The sequence below is a fragment of the Lissotriton vulgaris genome, unplaced genomic scaffold (assembly GCF_964263255.1).
Source record: "Lissotriton vulgaris unplaced genomic scaffold, aLisVul1.2 SCAFFOLD_1845, whole genome shotgun sequence".
NCBI lineage: Eukaryota > Metazoa > Chordata > Amphibia > Caudata > Salamandridae > Lissotriton > Lissotriton vulgaris.
Genome location: NW_028244990.1, coordinates 241847 through 267413, shown reverse-complemented (window position 1 = coordinate 267413; position 25567 = coordinate 241847). Strand labels below are relative to the sequence as shown.

Here is a 25567-nt window from a genome sequence, read left to right as displayed (position 1 = left end):
CAGCACGTGGCATCACAGCACGTGGCATCACAGGAAGGGGTATCACAGCACGTGGCATCACAGCACGTGGCATCACAGCACGTGGCATCACAGGAGGTGGCATCACAGGAGGTGGCATCAAAGCGCGTGGCATCACATGAAGTGACATCAGATCTTAAGGAAGTGACATCAGATCTGAAGCCCTCACATACATGTTTAGCAGGCGTATCATGAGCACATTGGAACACATTTCAAGTATACTTGGTAACCCTCCTGATTTAGGCAGAAGAGTCACACTTTTGTACGCTACACAAAAAAACAATAGTGCCTTTTGTCAGCGTAAAGCTTCCTCTAGCCATAGTGCTTTAAAAGAAAAAATAGTGACATTTAAATTATTACAACACCTCCTCAGAGTTATTAAGCGCTATATAAATGCTATTTATTGTGTGTAAATACTGAGAAAAACTAACACATCTGAGGTTCTAACTGTGCATGCATGTCTCCTGAACAGAGCCTGAGCAAACTGAAAAGCTGCCTCTTAAGTATGTGTGAAGTGCTACCAAAGTGCGAGCCTTTGTTTCCCCTCTGCTGCATTTCCTTCAAGGTGTGATGGTCCTGATTGCTGCCACCCAGGAAACTCAAACAAAAGGAGGCCTGATACCCCCTCAGACTCGGCCTTTGTTATGGGCCTAGCAGGAGTCACAAATAAGAGAGCTCCACCGATCCCCTGCAGGTTGTTGCGGATCGAAAGCAGATAACGAGCAGGCGCTGCTGTAATTGTCCAGGTGTTTGCAAATTACACCGGGACAAAGTCAGCATCTTTTACAGTGGGGACCAACTTCTTGGCAGCCATCCTGTGAAAAAAGGGGGTGGATGGCGTCCACCCCTGACTCATGCCCTGATCCAGTCCCTGGATCCATGAGACTCCCTGCCCTCCTCACTGCTGCGGCCTCGCCACTGACTCCCTGCACTCATGAGACTCCCTACAGACATGAGACTCCCTATGGCCTGCCCTCCAAAGTCCCTGCACCCTTGAGACTGCCTGAGGCCTGCCCTCCAAAGTCCCTGCACCCTTGAGACTGCCTGAGACCTGCCCACCTCACTGCAACCATGAGAATCCCTGCGTTCTGCCCTCCTGACTGCTGCGGCCTCACGGCCTGACTCCATGCACCCATGAGACTCCTTGCTGCCTGCCCTCCTGACTCCCTTCACCCACAAGACTCCCCACAGCCTGCCCTCCTCACTGCTGCGGCTTCACCTCCTGACTCCCTGCACCCATGAGACTACCTACAGACATGAGACGCCCTACAGACATGAGACGCCGTACGACCTGCCCTCCAAAGTCCCTGCGCCCTTGAGACTGCCTGAGGCCTGCCCTCCTCACTGCACCCATGAGACTCCCTGCGGCCTGCTGTAGCACCAAAGCACTACAGCTCAAACCAGTTTGGCGCAAAACTGGACAAAGGACATGGGAGTATCCTTCCCACTGTCCAGCCCCTCCTCTGGGAAGGACCCCTGAATCATCCCAACCCATTCCTTAGGGTACTTAAGGGCTTACATGAGGGTGGGTCGCTAGATTCATTGTGGGATTCGATTCAGATCAAACTCCGCGTCCTCTTCAACCGTCTGAACATTCTGACCACGTCGGACTGACCACATTGAACTTTGCTTTAGGAATGGGGAGTGCAACCGGGAAGACTCCATCAGCTCCTGATCGGTTCGTTCTGCAAGTCTGCTGCACTGCCAGTGTCTGCGCCCCATACAGGTCCCTTCCAGGTCCTGTGGACACCCAAAAACACCCAAAGGAATCTCCCTTGGAGTGAAGGAGTCACTCCGATGCATCCGCAGGCACCACAACACAGCTTATTGATTGCTGATCCTGATCTTCAACCGGGTCGGTAACACAGATGATTGTTTTACAACTTCATCGAGGCCTGCACTGTCTTTAAACTGAGTCTGAGGCCAGGATCCCTCGTCAACACCACCGGAATGAAGTCCCTGTGTCGGCTGGCCATTGTTAAGGCTCTCCAGAGATTTTCAGGCCCGTCGAGGGTCTTCCTTGATTCCAGTAGGTTCCCCTGCTTGCTCGGGGCCTACCCTGACTTACTTGAATGTGGTGAGTCTCTTGGACCTTGCTGGTCCAGACACTGTACCTTTTTGTCTTCTTCCACGTTTTGCTGCTGCTAAGGCCTATTGGTGCTCCCGCTGGACACCGACCCCCTGGATATCGACAATCCGATGTGAGACTGCTCGTACAGCATTCCTAGTCATCCTCAGCTGGTCCACATAGCTGCAGAGACAAGGGCACTGTCTACTCTCCTGCAACAGCCGACACTTGTGGTCACTCGACATCCATGCCCCCTGGTCACTCCTGAGTGACCTAGACTCTGCCCCTTCTGCTTGCAGGTTCTACTCTTCTTGAATCCACCCCTGGATTCCTCCAGACTCTTCCACCTTATTTGCTAAGAACATCTAGTTGTCTAACTGTCCATCTTCCATGGGGTGTCTTCCAAGTCCTCTGGGAAGGGTCCTTTTTATAAGAATTACAACTGCAAGTTCCCCATTGACTTACCTTGAGCAAGAAGTTGTGTATCCACTTAGCACATGGCCTCCATGGGGTTCCTGGGTCCTTAACCTCGGGTGGTTCCTTGGTCCCCAGCACTCCTAAGTCTTCTGGGTCCACACCCGACTTTGGTCGTTAGTCACAGTCCACTACTTTTATATATGGTTTGGTCTCTCCCTGGAGCCCACTGTATTTTCGTGCTACTTACCTGTCGTATACTCGAATTATTGTGTGTATTGTAATTATATCTCCGGGTAGGAGATATTGCATTGGGTTAGTGAGTGTCTGTAATAAATAACAATTTTTATAACTACACTGTGTGGTTCTTTGTCAATTAAACTGCACTATAAGATTAGATACTGGCTAAACAAGCTGCTCTACACTCTTCCTAGCCTCAGGCTGCCCTCCACAGCTACCACTTGGAGAGCTTTCTAAGGTTGGCTAAACGACTAAAACACCATAAGGGTTGTCTGGATTGGTGCACGGTGCTATACTTGAATGAGTGTGCACCATATACGAAGCCAGCTTCCTACAACTCCTATTCTAATAATGATGCGGTGATTTGATAATTGTATTGTAATTCCATTTGTATAGTGCTTACTACCCTTGACAAGGCATCAAAGCGCTTTTTCGGCACATGGCAGGCTACTTCGGGACCCATGGAGGATTAGTGTTGAATTAGTATAGTGAAACATGTAAGTAAATTTAAAGTGGTGGATAGGTTAGTGAGTGATTTGGATTCGGAAGGATAGCAGAAGGATAGAAGAGGAAAAAAGGTTTGTATTTATATAGCGCTTGTTCCCCGTGATAGGGTGTTGAAGCACCCTACTCGGAAAACCCATAACAGATTTGTGGTGAATTAGTATGGTGAATTATGAAAGTAATTTGAGTGGTGGATATTAGTGAGTTATTTGGATTCGGAAGGATAGCGGAGGGATAGAAGCGTAAGAACGTTTTGCATTCATATAGCACCCGTTACGCCTGATGGGTGTTGAAGTGCTTTTCTGGTGAGTAGTACGCTACTCTGGAACCCATAAGGATTACTGTTGAATTAGTATGGTGAAACATGAAATTAATTTGAGTGGTGGATATTAGTGAGTTATTTGGATTCGGAAGGATATCGGAGGGATAGAAGGGTAAGAAAGTTTTGCATTCATATAGCACCTGTTACGCCTGATGGGTGTTGAAGTGCTTTTCTGGCGAGTAGCACGCTACTCTGGAATTCATAAGGATTACTGTTGAATTAGTATGGTGAAACATGAAATTAATTTGAGTGGTGGATATGTTTGTCAGTTATTTGGATTGAGAAGTGTTGGGGAGGGGTAGAAAAGGGAAAAAGGTTTGCATTTATATAGCGCTTCTAACCCTGATGGGGTGTTGAAACACTTTATAGGTGAGTAGCACGCTACTCTGGAGCCCATAAAGGATTAGTGGTGAATTAGTATAGTGGAAAATGGAGTTTGAGAAGTGTACATGTTAGTCTGTTATTTTGATTGAAAAGTATAGTGGCGGGATAGAAAAGTGAATGATTTTAGGTTTTTTTTATTTCAATTTTTAGGTCATAGCAGTAGGAGGGGGCTTTTGGATGAGTAAAAGGGGTTTTGGAGGGGAAGAGTCAGAGGGAAGGGTTAGAAAGGTTTGTGTTGGGGGATCGGTACAGTAAAAGAGGTGTCAGATGATGCATGGAGGGTAGAGTAGGAGAGAGTCTAGAAAGGGTTATTTTGGGGATCATAGTAGTGATAAGGTGTTTGGGGTAAATGTGAGAGTGGATGTAGAGGACATATTGATAGATGTATTCAGTGAGAGATAGGGTAGTGCACTGGAATGAATAGTAGAAAGAGGTTTGAGATGAGTCAGAAGGTTGGGCCAGAGGATATATTGAGATAAGTATAGGCTAAGAAATAGGATAGTGCATTGGAAATGCCAAATTAGAAGAAAGTTATAAATATATAGCTCCATAAGTACATTAAAAGTATATAGATGCATAAAGGAGGTAAGTAGATGTAGATTAAAGATATTGATGGAGGTACAGGATGATAAATAGGGTAGTGCATTGGATATGCTTTTTCAGGAGAAAAGTAACAGACACACGGATCCAAGTACATGGAGGGACATAGATGCGCAATGGAGGTGCCAGCTGACATTGGAGGAGGATTCCTCCAGGGGGCAGCACCTCTATCCATAGCTACATCAGTTGTAATCACTAAATATGCGCCTTGCAGCTAGAATTTAAATCCAATAACTGTTGTGCATCTTTGGGCCCACTGAGGAAGCAAACGTCAATTTGGGTCTTAAGACCCATTCCGCTTAAGGATCCTGTGATCTGCATGTATTGATTACCAACTCCTGAAGAGGTGGCTTTCAGAGGCAAAACAAATAAGCATGGAGAATAATACTCTTTCCAGAGGGAAATGGATGAAAACCTTAGCTGTTGACCTAAGGATTGAAGCCAGAGGAAAGGAGCTGGAGCATTAGTTCTGCTCAAGGGTAAGCTTTCATACTGCAGAGTCCATAATCTCGTGCAAGCGGAACGAGAGTGATGGATTGTGATAAACGGGTTGTCGATGTTCAGAGTGAGCCACCATACTTCAGAAAAGCCTAAATTCGGCTTCCGCGGAAGCTCTTGACTTTGATGGGCACGTCGTAAAGGTAAGGGAAGCGCTGGAGACTTGTGTTAAATAAAATCTTTCAGTGATGCCATGCATATATTTTAATGTGATTATTCAGAACTGGGAATTAATTAGCACTATATGAGCGAAAAGGCATGAAACTGGGCATTCTAAGTAGTCCTTCACGAGTTTAATGATTTAATAGCAATGATGCACCCTGAAAATATAATGTAAATTCTCTAAGCTTCTGAAGCTGGAGAATGTCCTGTAAAGTGACACAGGTACATTTTGAGCTGGTACATTTCTAGAATTGAATGTCCATCTCGTAAACTAGTCCCAACAAGAAACGACTTGAAATAAAATTACTTATTTTGCGATAAATTTGAGGGTCTCCTTTCTGCAGCAAGAGAAACCTGGACTTGCAGCAGACTGAGGAGTTGGTGCACCGTCTACAAGATGAGCCCGATAGGGGCTCCAATAAACTGGAGGTTCACCCTCTGTTGCCCTAGTTCCAGGACCCCCTGTCCAAGGTTAAAGCAGTCTATTCTTGTAAACCAATCGAGATTCCCCTGCTAACTGGGCTGATGCAAAAGGAAGCATGTGGGCTGGGGGGGGGGGGAATCAATACAGTCTAGGTCAGCTTAGCTTAATCTGTGGGTCGGAAGCCGATTTTTGGTGGGTCATGGAAGACCAACTAATAAAGATCCCTTTAAATTCTGTATTTATCGTCTCCCTTTTGCTGCGCTTCAAAGCCATCAGTCAGATGTCAAGCTGTCTGACAAATTGCTGCTTATTTAAAAAAATGTTTTTACATGGGAAGTAATGGTTGTTTCAAACCACACACTCTGCAGTCAGAGAAGTGAAGTGAATCTGACAATCTCGGTGGGGTATAGAGTGTTGAAAGGAAAGACTATAGGAGGCCATTAAAAACCTGTTAATGAACTATACACATTCAGCAGTTAGGAAAGCAAAATTGAAGCACATTTTTTGTAGTTCTGAAGTGTGATGGAAACAAAGATTTTAATAGGATCAAATGAAGACACTACTTGGTGATACACAAATGATTATATCACCATGTAGATTAAATGCAGCACACTAGCGCTTTAAATCTGCTAAGCCAGAGACTGCATATTCGTGCATTTTCCCATAAGAAGTTAATTGCCTGAAAGAAAAGACATTGGCCCACATGCATCAAAGCAAAAACCGGTCGCAAATGGGCACATTGTCAGAATCTGCCCCTTTGCGACGGTATTTTTGCAAAAATCTCAATTTAAGTCATCTCTAAATTGCGATTACTTAAATTGCCATTGCATTTAAGAAATCACAAATTGAGATTCCTTAAATGCAATGCATTCAAGTATAAAAACTAGCGATTTTGCTAATCGGGGCGCAAATTACCATGAAGTTGAACGACATGGTAATTTGCAAAAACTTTGAAAAATGCGCTAAAGTGCATTTTTCAAAGTTCCATTTTACACACACACACATGCCCTTGGGGCAAGTGTGTGTGCAAGATGTAATCATATGCAGATTTCAGGAGTGCAACAGGATGTCCTTTTGACACCCTGGCACCCTTGAAATTGCATTCTCAATTTGCGATTCTCTAATTGAGAATCGCGAATTGAGAATGTCTTCCCATTCATTCCTATGGGCCTCTAGGATCATATGAATGAATGGGGAGGAATTCCTTAATTACGATTCACAATTTGTGAGTCGCAATTAAGGAATGTTTACAAATCGCTATTTTTTAAGTGATTTCTACATGCATAGCCTTTTGCTATTCCTTACTAGCGAATCCTTATTTGTCGCTAATAAGGAATCTCAAATGACATTGTTGATGCATGTGCCAGATTGTTGGGTCTGAATAGGAAATTCTTCAAGCCTACAACAAGAAATAATGACTGAAAAAGGTTTTTGAAATGTATGTTGTCTGTTTTTAATAAAGATATGGTGGTTGTTTGAGCACACAGAAAGAGTAAAGTTGATTTCAATTTTAGATTGTCTGATGGGTTTACTTCTGTGGTCCAGAGGAGAATGAGATGGGTACTTCTAGTTCTTGCTATGGTTCGGGAAAACAATTCCGCTCATAACAACCAAACACAAACTATAAAGAATTACTTCATTAAAGTTACCAGGTCTCAAACCACTGATACCAGAATCCGAGTACAGGACTTCTCAAGCAGACAAGCGAAGCAACACATTCAATCCACTAGAGTAATAATTTTAAGACGCCAGACCTTTTATATCTGAATATAAAATAATTTATTAGGCTATTGTGCTTAGATATCAAAAGCAAATCAATCTGCAACAGAATAATATTGCACTCCATAAAGTATGCTAAATGACTTGATAAATCACAAGCATCTATGAAAGTGTTTATAGTTTTAAAAAATGTGGAAGTGAAGCTGAGCAAAGTTGGCCGGTGAGTCTACCTGAACCCTCCCTGCTATGGAAGAGCGGCCTCTCCCAGGGAACTAGAGATGCTAACACACTTTGTTAATGTTTTGTCAACACAATTTTCTCATGTTGGGGACTGAGTGTTGTTTCATTTAACCCCCTCTGCAGGATCTTTATATAACAAATCAGTATAATACATTTTCAAAGTACAGCTTAAATGCCTACAACCCGGAGGCTGACGCGGAATTGGCATCAATAACTGGCTTTTGTCAAGCAATAAAAGAAGATCTTTCCTCCTCCCCCTGTTTCTAACCTGGATAACACCCACTCTTCTGTCCCCCCCACCTCTGTCTAATTACTCTCTTACATTTTAATTGCATCTCCTGGTTTCCTCTCTGTGCCTTCATGTTCTGAGAGCTCACTGTAGCTAGTCTGTTCCTCTCACGCGTATCATTTAAGTGGATTGTATTGGGATGATTCCAAGCACCCTAAGATATCAGGGGGTGGATGTTCCCTGAACTCTGTGGCGAGATGACCTAGAAAAGGGACACATAATGTGTCAAACTTCAGAGGATTTACTGTTAGCAAGAAAGCAATCTTTTCCACTTCCTGAATAGTGCATAATCCACATAGGCAGTCATGTACAGTTGGTGTCCTTGTTCTCTCCCAAAGGGCACTTACAGCCTTTCTGCTGGACGACTGAAGGCTGCTACATTTAAAGCTATATAGATGAGTGATGGTTTGAGTCTGACCTGCCCATTTATTGCTCGCATTTGTGATTATTCATTTATTGATTTAGGGCATGGCAGGTTGGATGCTAGAGCTAAGAACAAGCTTGGGTCCAGTGAGGCTTAACAAATGATTGGCGAAAGCGTGAATCAAACCATTTAAAACACGCATCACACCCAGTGAATTAAAGATAGTTGGTCAAGTAAACACAGAAAGGGTAAAAGAGCAGACAGACAATCTTTCACTGTGCCCACCTCAAGGCCTTGCTGGAATAATGAACGAACACGCAAGGGAACACCCACCAGTTGAGAAGGAGCCAATGTTTCAGGTACCGCACCAAGCAACTCTTTCTTCCCAGTGCACCCAAAAGATAGACTTTGTAGAACGACATTTGGCCACAAGAATGGTATCAACTACCTCGGTTGGCAGAACAAACGCAGGAGGTCCATCTGAGGTCGCATCGGAGGATAGATACTCAAACTCAGGAGCTCTGGGTACCACACTCTCCGATCCCAGCCCAGGGCGTGGAGAGTGACTTGGGCCGGGTCTGTCTTGATCTTCCTTAGAATTTGAGGCAAGAGCAGTAGAGGTGTAAATACATCCAGATGCCCTTCCTTTCTTGCAGCTGAAATACTACTGAGTATCTTGTCAGGACTGCAAGGAATAGATTTGCTGACACTAGTTTCTTGATAGTGGCAAATAAATCTAGTCAGGATGTACCTACAGGACCCATAAGTGCCATCCGGCGTTCGGGATAAGGAGGATACACAAGGAGCCTCACAGCCATCCGCACTGAAACCCAGGATTGACTCCTAAAGGTCGGGTTCATATCCTTAATGCTCTGGCCTCCCTGCTGCAGTGGACAGGCTTTAAATGCCACAGTCTTCAGAACTGCCCCAATGAATGGAATGTTCTGCTCAGGGCTCAGGTGGGACTTCGACTCATTGTCGGTGAAACCCAATAAAGTGAGGAGTATGACCATTGTCCGTAGGTGGTCTGCGATTGACTGTGGTGTGTTGGCCTTCAACAGCCAGCTGTTGAGCCATGGGAATATGTGTCCTCCTGACATCGGAAGTTGGGTAGTTGCCACTACTATCACTTTTGTGTACCCCGAGGTGCCAAGGTAAGGCTGAAGGGGAGCACAGTATAATGAAAAGCTACTGGCTCACCTTGAACCACAGGTAACACCAGTGAGACTGCGGAAGGGGAATGTGAAAATATATGTCCTGTAAGTCTAAAGACACCATCTAGTGTCCTGAGGCCAGAGCCTGAAGGTTCTGAACCAGAGTTAGCATCCAGAGGGCAGAGGTCCCCCATGGGTTTGAGGCCTCAATCTTTCATTGGAATGAGGAAGTTACAGTATCCTTCTCCCTTCTCTCACTCTGCTACCCACTCCATGGCATTCTTAGACGACAGAAGATTGACTTCCTGAACCAGGACTGTGGAGTGCTCTTCCAAAAGTTGCTCTGGTGTTGAAAGAAGATGGAGTGGGGAGGTAATGAGAGGTAGGACTCAGCCTCTTTGAACAATTTGTAAGACCCACCTGTCTGACATGATGGGTTCCAGTCAGGGCGGAAATGGTGTATTCTGCATTCTACTGGTCAGCTACGCAGGAGCCTGAGGACAAACTAAAGCAGCTTGGTAGCCGCCTCAGCAAGCAAAGAGGAACTGGAGGATTGCGGTCGCTCCTGGTTTGAGTGGTTTTTGCCAGGCCCACGCCCATGGCATCGACAGGGCTGGGACGGTTGCTGCAGTGCACACTGGGAGGTCTGGCATTATCTGTGAGCGAGCCCCCCAGGGCTTCACTATTGGCGGGGGACTGTCAGCTAGTATCAATAACCCCAGGGATTGTGCTGCTGCACAACTGTCTTTGAATCACGCCAGGGCAGTATAAGCCCCGTCTCTGAAAAGTCTGGAGCTATCGAAGAACATGTCAATTAGGGATGCTGCAGGTCTCCACAAACCTCGTCCGGGCGTGCCTTCTGAGCAAGGTGCCAGTTCCAATGACCCTGCCATTGCGCTCTCTAGTGTCCAGGTGAGATCAGAGTGCATACTTGCCTGCGTTCTGACCATCATGGACCATTTGGGCTAACAAGGCCCGAGGTCCTCTGGGGCGCCATCATGATTTCACTAGCCATGTCCCATGAGGCTTTGGTGTACTTACCAAGAGAGCAAACTCCATTGATAGAGCTGGGTGCTAGATTAGCTGAAGAAAATATTCTGTTTATGAATGCATCAAGGTTTTTGGATTACCTATCGGGATGATTGGTTGGAAATTAATTTTGATTAACCTTGTCTTTTAAAGTTTGAACAATCAAGCTTTCTGGTTTACGGTGCTTGGTTAGGTCAAACCACTGGCGGGCATGAGGATGGCTTAGAACATGTATCAAGGCGAGCATCCGTAAGGGCTTCAAGAACGGCTCAGATGAAGCTGGCCCTGGCTAAAGGATCTCAGTCAACACATTCATCGCCATCCATGATTTGCAGTGGAAGCAGGACCAATGCATTAACTCAACCTCTTCTTATAGTTTTGCTTCACCTTCCGAATCAACTTGAAGTGCATAATGGTCACTTGTCAAGTGATGCAGTTTCATGATTTCTCCTACGCGGTGGTCCCCCACACCAGAAAGACCAGATCGGGAGGCCGCTCCTTCTCCTTCCTCGCGGCCAAAGCATGGAACGCCCTTCCGCTCCACCTCCGACAGACAACATTGCTTCCCATCTTCGCAAGAAACCTCAAAACCTGGCTCTTCGACGGATCCCCTCCTTGATAGACTGGAACCTGCACACCCTTACCCCCAGCGCCTTGAGACCCTTACGGGTGAGTAGTAGTGCTAAACAAACGCCTGATTGATTGATTGATCGGAGCCCAAGCTCCACAGACGCAGCTTGTGCAGGTCCATGTCAGACATCTGCTTCCTGTAATCTAGGTGTTCAGTGGGGACTTTGTTCCCTTGCTCATTGTGACTGCAGGAAGACTGGAGTGGAGCTCCAGATCCGTGCCAAAGGGTGCATAATGAAAGGAACTAACGTCCATGCGCGGGAGTGGCACATATATGCTGTTTCGCTCTGTCAGTTATAGGGCAGTATAGAGTCGCCGCAATGCCATACTGCGCCACATACTGATGCACAGGAGCATTGCTGGAAGAAGTCTCCAGATCCAGTCTGGGGCTTGGATGGGTTCCAGAGGCGAAGAATCTGCAGCTAAAAGTATCCATCAGAATTTTTTATTTTGTTTTACATAAAAATGGGGAGTGATTTCGGTAAAAGAATTAACAAACAGCCCGACGCGCCAGCAGTTTCCTCTTAGCACAGGGGGACCCTTACCCATATTTCTTATTCATGGCCATCATGGCTTGCACATACACAACTGGCAGGAGAGCCACTCGACAGACAGTGCATCTTCAGACCCTGTTGAGCTGCCTATTCTGGGGCGGAAGGACTGCAAGCAAAGAGATTCGAAAGGTGGAGCTGGACGAGTCCCCACAGAAGAAGAATAGCAATTCTACCACCCTTTGAAATGAGGAGCGAGAACCAAGATGTGGCTATGGCCTCCCAAGGGTTAAGGGTTCCCTGTTGAACTTAGAAATGCATTTTCTACCGGAAGGTTATCCTAAGGGCACTTGATCTGCAAATGAGTTGGCAGTGAAGATAAAAAATATACACACTAAACTCACCGCTTTACATCCACCACAAGAAACAACAAAACCAGACAAGGCTCAACTTGTAGAGCCGGGCCAAAATGGAAGACATGATCAGGGCAGTCGAAGGCCCAGAGAGATGAAATGTCGCCTGCATGGACAGCCCTCCTTTTGTGTGGACATGGGAGTGATTACAAGCGCAGACCAACAATATCTTTGCCTCAGTATTGATGGACTCCAGATTTCTGGTTCTTCAATCGGTCCCAGGTTTCACCAATGGTGCCTTGTTACCTTCTCTAAAACAGCAGCGCCTCCTGGTGAGCTATCCTAATTTACATCATGGGCTCTGAACTGGATCTCTTTAAGAGGAGGTGGCCATTGCAGGTCTGTAAAGAGCTGACGGACAGCATCTCACTTCAGGGAGGGGATAATTACTATATAGTCTGGTCGGTCATTTTTGCAGCAATATTGGATTGAATGTTAAGGTTTTTGGAGATTAAAAATGTATTCAAGGTTTTGTGCACAGAGCCTCTCTTCCCAAAGACGACTTGAGGTCACATAATCTGCACTGCTTCATACACTGCCTGTGGTCTGTTCCCTGCTACATCAATACTACTTCACAAACAATTCTTTTTTTACTCTCACATCCTCTTTGAAGCATCACTTAGTTCCTGGACCACATCTGCGGGCTTTGTCCTCTGCCAAGTGGTCACCAGATGAGAAGACTTTCTCCTACTACCAAGATCTTCATCAGCAGGTCTCTAGACTCCATCAGCCTGATTTCAAATCCAGCTGCAAGATACCAATGGAAGGCAACACCAACTGCTATCTTCCACTATCCTCGTTTTACGACAAGTTGGTTAACATGGCTATAGGAGCTGCCTCAGTTGAATTGGTGGCTCCACCTAGGTCCAACAGCTGGACAGAAGCGCTGTTTCCCTGCTCCACTGCCCCAAAACAATGCCCATGGCCTAAAACAGTAAGTGTTTAACCTTCTAGGACTACCACATAAGACTTGGACACATGTGAGTGGGCAGGGCAACTATTAGCTGTGTTTTCAGGAGTTTTTAGTGCTATAAGGAGTGGCAGGCGGCCATTTCTAGTGTCTACACTTTAGCCAGTGGGCGTGGCAGTCTGTGGATAGACTCAGCCCTGTAGAAAAGCTGCCGGCAGACCTCTTAATACCCATGCTAAGAGTTAGATCTAGCTATTGCGTGGAGATGGATTGCACTAGTGGGTTAAAAGATATCTGGTACTTTGTTTGATACTGGAAGAAAAGAGCCATAACCTCCAAGGACGGAGTCAAGTATACGTCTTTTTCAGGTTTTTAAGAAGTGGGGCACACTGCCGGTTCTTTTTACGCAATGCTGTAAAATTGACTGCGCATTTCGCTCTTTGTTGAGTAAAAGCCTGTTTCCAAACCTACAATGATGGACCTATACTCACTGTGTTTTTGTAAAGGGAGTGATGTATATCTGCTTTCTTGGTTTTTAGGTATACCTATAACATTCCACCCACCTCCTTCCTCTCATTTCTCTGACGTTTTTCTGGTAATGTACATCTAACACACACTGTAGTCTTGGGATGGCAACTCTACACTCAGCTTCTTTTGTTTGTATACCAGGTCAGGACCTTCATCAAGAGACAACGGTTGCTACTATTCTCTCAAAGTAAATCCAGATTATTGTTAACACTTAGCTTCTTTATGGGGTCCATACCTAGTCCCTTTCATAGACTCAATTTCTAAGTTCGGTCACAAAATCAACGAGTCACAACACATCTAGAACGATTTATACACTTCACGGTTTAGACCAGATGCTGCAATCATCACTGGCCATCCTTATTCCTCTCACTATTTGTGGGGAAGACTTGACAATCAATTGCAATACCATTTCTTCTTCTGAGCCATATATGTGTAGTTGTCTTTAATTCTATCTGGATGTCTCTTATAACTCTCTTTTCTATGCATTGGTAAAAGGACGATAACAACTCCATGTGCTCCCATATTCGCTCATGGTCCACACTTTGGTATTTACATAATTTCCACTAGATGGAACTCACAATTGTCTACCATGTTTGGGTGTATTTTCTTGTGGACCTGCAGGTAGTCCTTTCGGTTGAATCCTTTTCCGCATACAGTGCACCGATGCAGTCTTTCTCCTGTGTGCATTTTTTGGTGCCTATTTAAAGCTCTTATTTGATTGAAGCTTTTTCCACACACGGTACAATGATAAGGTCTCTCCCCTGTATGTATTCTCCTATGTATGAGCAAACTTGACATCGCTCCAAAGCTTTTACCACATTCTGTACATGCATATCTTCCTTGTAAGTTGAGTTCTTGATGATATTGTACATAGCAGCTCTTCGGGCTGGTTTGCTCACTGTCAGCATGTGTGTATAGTTTGCTACTTTGCGGTGTGGTTGATTCACAGAGAACACTGTTGTTTTTCACTGTACTCTCACAGCTCTTGTCTAATCTCCACTCGTAGGGTGTCGACTTCTGCAGAGCACTGCAAGCTCTTGGCCAATCTGCACTTTTCTCTCCTCCTTGTTCTTGAGTACTCGCTGGTGGCATCTGGCTATTGGAATGTCTTATCTCAGAAATGTTCTGGACCATGTTTACTTTCCTCTTTTGTGCCACAGATTTGAAAATTCCAGGTTTTTCATGATATTGAAAAGAGGTACTCATGTTGCTCTTCATCGATCCATTTCCTGTAAGATTGAAATAAATGAATGTTAGCTTTCTGGAAGGGAAATGGTGCATCAATCATTTCCACAGCAGGAGTGTATCGATAGGCAGTAAGAGCGCAAGCTCTGTATACACAACCAAGCACTTTGTGGCTGGACCATGGGTACCAGGTGGTAGAATCACGACTGGCTGACTGATTAAAGAGTTGTAAGGGTAAGCAGCGAAGACATTAGGCATTCTTTATGTTGAGACAATAACAGCATGGGGCCAGAGAGAGGACAATACTTTGCCTGCAGGCAGACATAGACTGTGAAAAGAAGCAGGGAAATGGGTAAGAGTTCAGCTCTCAATGAAGCCATCCACGAAAGCTACAGAATGAGCCTAACTTGAGCAGACAGAACAAACTACCCAGACAGGCTAATAGGAGTGAACCATCACCACTTTCTCACATGTGCAGACTTGCAGAAGGAACCACTGAGACAGATCAGCCAGAGAGCCACTGCCACCTTTTAACGTGGAGCGACAGGAAGCCAGTCAGACAAGCCATCCAGAGAGAGCTATTGACATCTCCTAACATATGCAGACCTGCAGAACTAAGCACCTACATAGGTGCCGAGAGAGGTCCACTGCCACCTTGTAATGTGTAGGAAGAACGAGCCACCCCGAGAGAACCATCGCCACCTTGTAACATGCAGACCTACTGAATGAACCTTCCAGGGAGAGCCTGTGCCTCCTTATAACATGCAGACTGAACGAGCCACCCAGAGAGAACCACTGCCGCCACCTAAGCTGCAGAACTGCAGAACAAGCCAATCGAACAGGCCACCCAGAGGAAGCCTTTCCCACCTTGTGACATGCAAGCACAATGAGACTCCTAAATAGGACACCTCGAGCAAAACATTACTGCCCTCTAATGTGAAGACAGAACAAACCACTCAGACAAACCAAGCCCAACCCACTTGGGCTGCCAACCCTCCGTTGCACATCAACCAACCCCTTCTAAACAAAGCCACATGCTCATTTCAGTGTTTGACTCTGCTTGTGCTTTTTTAAAATCACTCCATAAAACTCCCGAGTCTGCCGCAACTGGAGTCAGAGATATACAGCCTAATTCACAAAGGTAACTTACACTTGTGAGTACTTTTACACTTTTGAATAAGATTACTAGAGGCGCGAAGGGTGCAGAAAGAGCAAGAGAAGTGCAGAAAGAAGCAACAGAGGTACAGAAAAGGGCAAGAGAGGTGCAGAAACAGGCAGGAAAGGTACAGAAAGAGGGAACAGGGGTGCAAAAAGAGGCCCAAGGGGTGCAGAAAGAAGCAAGAGGGATGCAGAAAGAAGCAAATGAGGTACAGAAAGAGGCAACAGAGGTGCAGAAAGACGCAAGAGAGGTACAGAAGACAACAAGGGAAGTGCAGAAAGAAGCAGGAGAATTGCTGAAAAAAGCAAATGAGGTGCAGAAAAAGGCAACAGAGGTGCAGAAAGAAGCAAGAGCAGTGCAGAAAGAACCAACAGAGGAGCAAAAAGAGGCAAGAGTGGTGCAGAAAGAGGCAGCAGGGGTGCAGAAAGAAGGAAGAGAAGTGCAGAAAGATGCAACAGAGGTGCTGAAAGAGACGCAAAGGGTGCAGAAAGAGGCAAGAGAAGTTCAGAAAAAAGCAACAGAGGTACAGAAAGAGGCGAGAGAGGTGCAGAAACAGGCAGGAAAGGTGTAGAAAGAGGAAGGAAGGGTACAGAAAGAGGCAAGAGGGGTTCAGAAAGAAGCAAGTGAGGTGCAGAAAGAGGCAACGGAGGTGCAGAAAGACGCAAGAGAGGTGCAGAAACAAGCAAGAGAAGTGCAGAAAGAGGCAAAAGAATTGCTGAAAAAAGCAACAAAGGTGTAAAAAGAAGAAAGAGAAGTGCAGAAAGAGGCAAGTGAGGCACAGAAAGAGGCAACAGCGGTACAGAAAATGACAAGAGATCTGCAGAAAGAGGCAAGAGGGACACAAGAAAAGGAAGAAGGGTGTAGAAAGAACCAAGAGAGGTGCAGAAAGAGGGAAGACGAGTGCAGAAAGAAGCAACAGGGGTACAGAAGGAGGCAAGAGAAGTGAAGAAAGAGGCAAAAAAGTTGCAGAAACAGGAAAAAGGTGCAGAAAGAGGGAACAGGTGTGCAGACAGAGGCAAGAGAGTTGCAGAAAGTTGAAACGACAAGTGCCGAACAAGGCAAGGGGGTGCAGAAATGTGCAAGAGAGGTGTAGAAAGAAGCAAGAGCAGCACAAAAGAACCAACCGAAATGCAGAAAGAGGCAAGAAGAGTCCAGAAAGAGGCAGGAGAGGTGCGAAATGAAGCAAATGGAGTACAGAAAGAGGGAAAAGGGGTGCAGAAAGAAGCAAGAGAAGTGCAGAAAGAAGCAACAGAGGTGCAGCAAGAAGCAAGCGAGGCGCAGAAACAGGCAAGAAAGATACAGAAAGAGGGAATGGGGTGCAGAAAGAGGTAAGAGGGGTACGGAAATATGCCAGAGAGGTGCAGAAAGAAGCAAGAGCAGTGAAGAAAGAAGAAAGAAGTACAGAAATAAGCAAGAGAAGCGGAGAAATAGCAAATAAGGGTGCAGAAAAAGGCACGAGGGAGGCTGACATTTGCAAAAAAAGTGCAGAAAGAAGCAAGAGCAGTTCAGAAAGCACCAACAGAGGTGCAAAAAGAGACAAGATGAGCACAGAAAGAGGTAGGAGAGGTGCACAAAGAGGCAAGAGGATACAGAAAGAGGCACGAAGGGTGCAGAAAGAGCAAGAGAAGTGCAGAAAAAAGCAACAGAGGTACAGAAAGAGGCAAGAGAGGTGCAGAAACGGGCATGAAAGGTGCAGAAAGAAGGAACAGGGGTGCAGAAAGAGGCAAGAGAGGTACAGAAAGAGGCAAGAGATCTGCAGAAAAAAGCAACAGAGGTGCCGCAAGAGGCCAGTGGAGTGCAAAAAGAAGAAAGAGAGGTCCAGAAAGAGGCAATAGGGGTGCAGAACGAAGCAACAGAGGGGCAGCAAGAAGCAAGAGGGGTGCAGAAAGAGGCAAAAGAAGTGCAGACAGAGGCAACAGAGGTACAGAAAGAGGCAAGAGTGGCTTGCCCACCATTAGTGCCAATTTAACACCTACATTTAGCAATAAGTAACAGGTGACCATTCTAGGTTTGCAAAGGGTCTTCCAACACGCTTTAACACTTGTAGCTTCATTTGTGGTAACATTTGTGCTGTTTGAGCTAGAAACAAGGTTTTTTGTGTTCAAATCTGCAGATTAGGGAGCAGACGGTAGATTATGTGGCTAATGCGGAATATGTATAATTGTGCGAAAGTCGGTGCAGCCAAACAGTTGCATAATTCCAGTGGTCCTGCTCATACCTCTGACTAGATCCACAAGTGCTCCTCATTGATTCCTTTTTTTTTTCTCACTGAGTTCATAGTTGAGCTTCTATGGAAACGAGGAAGACTAAACCGGAGGTTACCAGTCCACAACAAGTCAAGTCAAGTCAGGAGATTTGTATAGCGCGCTACATACCCATAGGGTCTCAAGGCGCTTGATGAAGGGTGGGGAATTACTTGTCGAATATCCAAGTTTTAAGTTGCTTTCTGAATGCTAGGTGGTTCTGAGTAAGGCGAAGGTTAGTGGGAAGTGAGTTCCAGGTTTTAGCTGCTAGGTAGGAGAAGGATCTACCTCCCATGGTGGTTTTGTTGATGCGAGGTACAGTGGCAAGGGCTTGGTTGGAGGATCGTAGCTGACGGGAGGGGGTGTAGAAGGACAGTCGTGTGTTGAGGCATTCGGGTCCAAGTTCGTAAAGTGCTTTGTGTGCGTGGGTTAGGAGGCGGAAAGTAATCCTCTTATTTACGGGGAGCCAGTGGAGGTTTTTCAGATGACCAGAGATGTGTTCTTTACGCGGGATGTCTAGTATGAGCCTGGCTGAAGCGTTCTGGATGCGTTGGAGTTTTTTCTGGAGTTTTGCGGTGGTACCGGCGTATAGGGTGTTTCCGTAGTCCAGGCGGCTCGTGACCAGTGCGTGGGTGACCGTTTTTCTAGTTTCGGTGGGGATCCAGCGAAATGTTTTTTTGAGCATGCGAAGAATGTTGAAGCAAGATGATGAAACGGCGTTGACTTGTCTGGTCATCGAGAGTGAGGAGTCCAGGATGACGCCCAGGTTCCGTGCGTGATCCGTCGGGATGGGTGCTTTACCAAGGGCCTCTGGCCACCAAGAGTCATCCCCGGCGGAGGGGGAGGTGCCTAAGATGAGGACTTCTGTTTTGTCTGAGTTTAGTTTCAGACGGCTGTGCTTCATCCACTCGGCTACTTCTTTCATTCCTTCGTGTAAGTTGATTTTGGCCGTGTTAGGGTCTTTGGTGAGTGAGAGGATCAGTTGAGTGTCGTCAGCGTAGGAGATGATGTTGAGATTGTGCTGGCGAGCGATGGTCGCAAGGGGGCTCATGTATACGTTGAAGAGGGTGGGGCTGAGTGACGATCCTTGTGGCACGCCGCAGATGACTTCAGTGGCCTCTGACTTGAATGGTGGGAGGCGGACTCGCTGGGTTCTTCCGGTGAGGAACGAGGTGATCCATTCCAGTGCTTTTCCTTGGATACCGATGTTTCTGAGACGCTGTAGAAGGGTGTTGTGGCAGACTGTGTCGAAGGCTGCGGAGAGGTCGAGGAGGATGAGGGCGACTGTGTCTCCATTGTCCAGGAGAGTTCGAATGTCGTCTGTTGCGGCGATGAGGGCGGTCTCCGTGCTGTGTTTGGCTCGGAAGCCGGACTGTGAGGAGTCGAGGGATTTGTTGGTTTCGAGGAAGGCGGCGAGCTGGTTGTTGACGGCTTTCTCGATGACTTTGGCCGGGAATGGAAGAAGCGAGATGGGGCGGTAGTTTTTTAGTTCGGTGGGGTCAGCAGTGGGTTTTTTCAGAAGGGCACTGAGTTCTGTGTGTTTCCAGCTTTCAGGGAAGGTGGCGGTGTTGAGGGAGCAGTTGATGACATCTCGGAGGTGTGGTGCTATGATGGAGTCTGCTTTGTTGAAGATGTGGTGAGGGCATGGGTCAGTTGGGGATCCTGAGTGGATGGAGTTCATCAGGCGGATGGTGTCCTCAGTGGAGATTGGGTTCCAGTCGTTGAGGATGTTCAAGGGGGGTGAAGGTCCTGCAGAAGGTTGGGTGGGTTGGTCTCCGGATCGGTTGTCGAAGCTGTTGTGGATGTCTGCGATTTTGTTGTAGAAGAAGGAAGCTAGGGAGTCGCAGAGGGCTTGGGAGGGGGTGATGTCGTTGGAGTTGGCTGATGGGTTGGTAAATTCTTTGACGATGTTGAATAATTCCTTGCTGTTGTGGGCGTTGTTATCTAGTCGGTCTTTGAATGCGGCTTTATTGGCAGACCGGATTAGTTGGTGGTGTATGCGGGTGGCGTTTTTGAAGGCGTCCCTGGTGCTGGTGTTTGGGTCTTTTTTCCGGCCTTCTCGAGGGAGCGACAGAATTTCTTCGATTTCTTAAGATCATCGTTGAACCAGGAGGCGTTTTTGCTGCCAAGTTTGCTTTGACGTTTTTTCAACGGTGCTAGGATGTCGGCACTGTTGGATAGCCATTGGGTGAGGTTAATGGCTGCTTGGTCGGGGTTAGAGGGTTGGACGGGGGGGTTTAGAAGAAGCGATGAGAAGATTTGGTCGATGGTGATTTTGTTCCAGTTTCTACGCAGGGTGGATTGAGGATGGTTGTGGATTGTGGTCTTATTGTAGGTAAAGTGAACGCAGCTGTGGTCCATCCAATGGAGAGCTGTGGTGTGACTGAATGAGACATGTTTGCTGGAGGTGAAGATGGGACCGAGTGTGTGACCTGCAATGTGGGTGGGGGTAGTGACAAGTTGTTTGAGTCCGAGGTTGGCAAGATTGTCCAGAAGGGTGGTGGCGCTACTGTCGTTGCTCTTTTCCAGGTGAAAATTGAGGTCTCCCAATAGAATGTAGTCCTCGGAGGGGAGGGCGTGTGGGGTGATAAAGTCAGTGATGTCATCACTGAATTGTGCACGGGGTCCTGGAGGCCGGTAGAGGAGGGTGCCTCTGAGTGTGGTCTTGGGGTCGGTGTGGATTTGGAAGTGGAGGTGTTCGGCGCTGGCAAGGTTGACGTCTGAGCTGGTTGAGATGCGGATGGAGTTCTTATGGACGATAGCGATGCCTCCTCCTGTTTGCTTGATGCGGTCCTTGCGGATGATCTTGTATCCTTCCGGGATGGCAATGGTGATGTCTGGGGCTGAAGTGGCATTCATCCATGTTTCTGTTAGGAAGGCGACGTCCGGTGAGATGGTGTCTAGTAGATTCCAGAGGTCGATGGCGTGTCTGTGGATCGAGCGGGTGTTGAGCAGGATGCATTTTAGGTGGTTGGTGTCAGGTCTCTGATTGGTGTTGGTGGATGAGGAGTTGGTTTTAATTACTCTCTATAACACAGTCCCACTCTACATAATTCATATACACTAAATACCACATACTTTCTTTCCACATAATCTCACCGCACAACTTACCACATGATTCCACTTCAAAAAACTTTAGTAAAAACTTTTACATTTACAAAGCCAATAGCTCTAACTCTCGCAAATGCAAAACCTATTACATTGCAAACACTTCTTTAACTAGTAGTCACGTTTGCAGAGTGGTGGAGAAAGGGTGCTGGGCCTCCGATCAGCGCTCAGGAATTCCGCTGTGTAGGACTTACAGGAGGCACCAGGAGGGCTTCTTGGCTCCCAGAGTCCCTCAGGAGTAAATTGGACTTCATCCCTCATCCCGTAGTCTGCCAGGACACGTTTGCAGAGTGATGAAGAGAGGGGGGCATGGCCTCCTAAAACGTTTCAGCAATCCCACTGTGTGGGGCTTACTGGAGGTAATAGATAAGTAGTTGGCCTCCAAGGATGTCCTGGGGGGCAAACTACCCCTCCTATTACCTCCATTACGTCCCACACAGCAGGATTGCTAAGTTCTCATAGCAGGCCACGCCCTCTTTGTAAACGCGCTCCTTGGTGTGCTCTTGGATGGAGATTAAAGTCCACTTCGCTGCTGGGGTCCTTAGGGGCCAACTAGCCTACCTCTTACCTTCAGTAAGCCCCACACAGTGGGATTGCTGAGAGGTGGACACAGGCCATGCTCTCCTTCTCCACCACTCTGCAAACGCACCTCCTGGAGTGCTCTTGGTTGAGGGATGAAGTCCCCTTGCCTCCTGAGGGTCCCTGGGGGCCAACTAGCCCTCCTGTTGTCTCTAGGAAGTCCCACACAGATGGATTGCTGAGAGTGGTCTGGGGCAACGCCCCCTTTTTACACGCACCTCCTGGCGTACTGCTGCTCGGGGGATGAAGTCCACTTGTGTCCTGAGGTCCCCAGCACACCAAAAAAATGTTGTATGATTTTCTTTACCTAATAACTCCTGGTTGAAAATTTGAACACAAATACTGGTCTGTTGCTGGTTGTTTCTCTTGATCGAGTTGTTAGTAATTCAGGTCTATTGATTGTTCCTGCCCTTTTTTTTGCTCTGGTCAAAACCGTTTCTGGATAATTCCTTTCCTTGAATTTTGCGAGCGTTTTGTTCTGATTCTCCACGCATGTACTGGCCTGTAAAGAGATTCTTTTTATTCTTAACAATTGAGAACACGGCAGATGTCGTTTAAGGACATCGGATGACAGCTGTCAAAATGTAAAGAATTGTTCCTGTCTCGACTCTTTGTGTATACATCTGTCTCAATTCTGTTGTTTTTGCATGTCACTAGTACATCTAGGAATGAAATACTTTCTGTGCTGACCGAATGTGTGACTTGAATGTGGTCGTCTATATTGTTGATGAATGTAATAAAGTCCTTAATCTCATCTAGAGGCCCTTTCCATATGAGAAAGATGTCATCAATATAGCGCCAAAATCTCAGGATCTTCTCATTCCATCTCGAGTTGGATAAGATGTTGTCCAGTTCCAGACGATGCATAAACAATTTAGCTTAGCTGGGAGCCGCACAATTGCCCATAGATGATTCGGCTAATTGTAAGAAAAAGTCGTTCCATGTAAAGTAACTATGATTTAAGGTGTATTGAAGTAGTTCTAAGACGAAGATCTTCAATTCTTGTCTGATGTTGTGGTTGATTAGAAACAATTCAATTCCTTCTATGCCTCTGTTGTGCGGAATGGATGTTTAGAGCGCACATACATCAATGGTGAATAAAGTTATTGTCATGGTAGGATCCAAAGTGGTGCCGTTTAATCTGGTTACGAAATCTGTTGTGTTGCATATGTAAGTAATTATTTCTTTCACTATTGGTTGTAGATGTTTGTCTAAGTACCTTCCAATTGGTTCATGGATGGATCCCTTCGTAGACACAATTGGACGGAACAGTGGTTTTTTAGAATCCTTGTGTATTTTGGGAAGAATATGCAAACTGGGGCTCCACCGGTATTCTTGTATCAAATATTTTTTGTCCTTATCAGTGATCACACCCATTGAGCAGGCATTCTCCACAATGGTTATTAATATTTTAGCAAATTCCCTTGTTGGATCCTGGGGTAGTTTCATGTATAAATCAACATTGTGTACATGTTCACTAACACTCCTTTTGTAGAAGTCTGAATCCTTTATCACGAGTGCACCTCGTTTGTCAGCTTTGCAGCAAACTATATTCTGATTGTTGACAATTTGATTGATCGCTTGCCTTTCTCTGATGGTAAAATTGGTGTTTTTGTAACAGGTTTCTTAAACAGTTCCTTAATTTCGTTCATCATGATGGTCTCATAGGAGTCAAATATTTTGTGACTAACTGGTGCCATGAATGAGCTTTTGCTCCTTAAGCCCATATGAGTGTCTCCAGTTTCTCCTGTGGACTCGGGGGCCACATCGGTGAAAAAATGTTTAAGTCTGATGTTCCTCATGACTTTAAATAAGCTGGCTTCGGTTTCAGGCTCATTTGATTGATACGTTGGTACAAATGACGTGCCACGTTGTAGTGTGGCTATTTGACAATGGGTCAGTGTTTCCTTGGATATGTTAATGATTAGGTTCTTTTAACAGTGCACCTTCCCTATTTTTTTTATTTTTTTTATTAAAGACATACTGCACATAATATTGCATGTTCAGACTTAACAGTGCGACTGGATCACTTAGCTCAGTTATGTTGGACACAGCCATTTAGCCGGCATCCCGGGGGCCAGGCGGCGTACATAGCAGCAATCCTCCAAAGTCAACATTGCTCAGTAACAACCAATCAGCAGGATATATTGGACCGGTAGCGCTAGCAAGCATTTGGTGATCGCTTGTGTCTAAGGCCTTAGAAATACGAAAACAGTCCAGAAACAAACTAACCACCACAACCAACCCTCCCCCCGTGTGCCTGCAATAATGCTCCTGGTGGTGTACTCCTATCGGAGGTGACAGTATGCTAATATTCACTACCTACAGTGAATACCCCGGGAACCCTTCTCCCCAACCCAGGCCAACCGGGACAGGACCCGGCTCATCATATTACTATTCACCGCACGCCCCCCTCCCATAGCCTCCTCCAATAAATACTATGGCATCTGCTCCACCCTACCCTCCGGAAATTCCGGGTGGTCCAGCGCCTCAGCGTCGTCCGAGTTCTCCTCTTCATCCTGCTGCATGTATGCCTGGTAGAGACCCCAGAAGTTTTTAGGCCTACTTCTAGTGGGGAGTAGCTCACTATAAAGTTCTGACTGAGTGCAGCAGTAGAGTAAGTCACCCGCCCATCTCTTCTTGGTGGGGAGAGGCCCGCTCATCCAGCACCGGGCCACCAACCTCCTAGCGATCAGTAAGGCCATATCAACTAGTCGACGCTGAGACACCGGGAGTGGCTTAGAGTACCCCAGCAGAGCCAGCGCTGGGCCGTAAGTCAACTCTGAGCCCAATATCGCATTGAGCTCCGTGAAAACCTCCGCCCAGAATTTCAGAATGCCCGGGCAGTACCACGCCATGTGGATAAAGTCTGCAACCGGCTTGTGGCATCGCTCGCACTCCGCGAATACAGGAATCGACAGTCACGCGCACGGGACAACGCATGCCATGCGTGATTGGTAGACTTGAGGGAGTCTAGTTGGCCAATGGAGCGATCTTCCGGAACACAGACGGTGGCCGGGAGGGGGAGAGGCTCCGCAAACAGGCGCTCCAGCGTCACATGTGGTATGCGCGGGTCCCCATGGATCCAAAAGTGTAAATGAGACGCTTGCTCAATACGGTAGTACCTTTCCATATCGGGGGCTCCCAGGCCCCCCATTTCACAAGGGAGCATCAGCGTCGCCCACTGAACTCTAGGTTGCTTGCCCCCCCACGCCAGCCTGATAAGCACTTGCGTAAGTTGTTTGAAAAAAGCCTTCGATAGGACCACCGGAATATTGTTGAAGAGGAATAAGAACCTCAGCAGTACAATCATTTTCATGATAGCTATTCTGCCCATGAGGGATAGCGGAAGCTTACACCATGCATCCACATCCTCTACAAGTTTAGTGTATGCTACGCCATAATTGTCCCTGACTAAAACTTCCGGGTCAGTGTGCAGTTGTATGCCTAGGTATCTAACAGATTCAGTGGTCCATTTCAGGGGGTACTCCATATCAAAAGGCTGCGTCACGGGCGTCAGGGGGAAGGCGATTGATTTATCCCAGTTCACTTTCAGCCCGGAGAGAGCGCCAAAGCGCACAACCTCTCGCAGAACGGCTGATAGGTTCGACTCCGGGCCGCGGACGTACAGAAGGGTATCATCGGCATACGTTGAGATGCCTATTTTATATGTAGGAAAGCTGATACCTTCCAAGCTGTGGTATTCTCTAATAGCACAAGCCAGTGGTTCCGCAACCAGTGCATATAGGAGGGGCGAGAGAGGGCACCCCTGCCTGGTACCTCTGCTGATGTCAAAAGGGTCAGTGACTCTGTTCCCTATCTTCAGCCTCGCCGTGGGCTGGTAGTACAGGGCCCCCAGCCTCTGCAAGAACGGTTCCCCCAGGCCCAGTTT

At 46.6% G+C, this 25567-nt stretch overlaps 1 pseudogene; it reads right to left on the bottom strand.

Annotated features, from left to right (window-relative positions):
• Positions 1-13950: 13950 nt before the first annotated feature.
• LOC147666676 (uncharacterized) overlaps positions 13951-25567 on the bottom strand; it is a 132479-nt pseudogene continuing 120862 nt past the window's right edge.